At 41.7% G+C, this 362-nt stretch overlaps 1 protein-coding gene across 1 annotated transcript in view; it reads right to left on the reverse strand.

Annotated features, from left to right (window-relative positions):
• LOC118336303 (CCR4-NOT transcription complex subunit 10-like) overlaps window positions 1-362 on the reverse strand; it is a gene marked incomplete in the record, with an annotated part of 10,548 nt that overhangs the window by 4,666 nt on the left and 5,520 nt on the right.

Here is a 362-nt window from a genome sequence, read left to right on the forward strand (position 1 = left end):
GTTATCATGCCAAGAGCTTAATTTTGAAGAGACCTTTAATTTGTGTTTTAACCTAACAGATTAATTCTTCCTCCAGAGCAATGTTTGCTGAGCTAAAAGTCAGGCTGCTCTTTACTCACCTCTAACTACAATCATTTTACTTACCACCAAACCCTGAAATTAAATAACCTGTAACCTCAGCCTAATTCCACTGCTTTCAACTGCGAACCCTCAGACAACATGCACAGTTAGCCCTGTGATGATCTACTCTTGTGGGTATATCTGTACCACACATACACACTGGTAAATCATACCACACATATGGCCAAGCTTACACACTCTACACACATATGTGGGAGGCAGGGGGGTTTGACTCCACACAC

Source organism: Morone saxatilis, unplaced genomic scaffold (assembly GCF_004916995.1).
Source record: "Morone saxatilis isolate NCDOM2014 unplaced genomic scaffold, NCSU_SB_2.0 Contig24, whole genome shotgun sequence".
Taxonomy (NCBI): Eukaryota; Metazoa; Chordata; class Actinopteri; family Moronidae; genus Morone; species Morone saxatilis.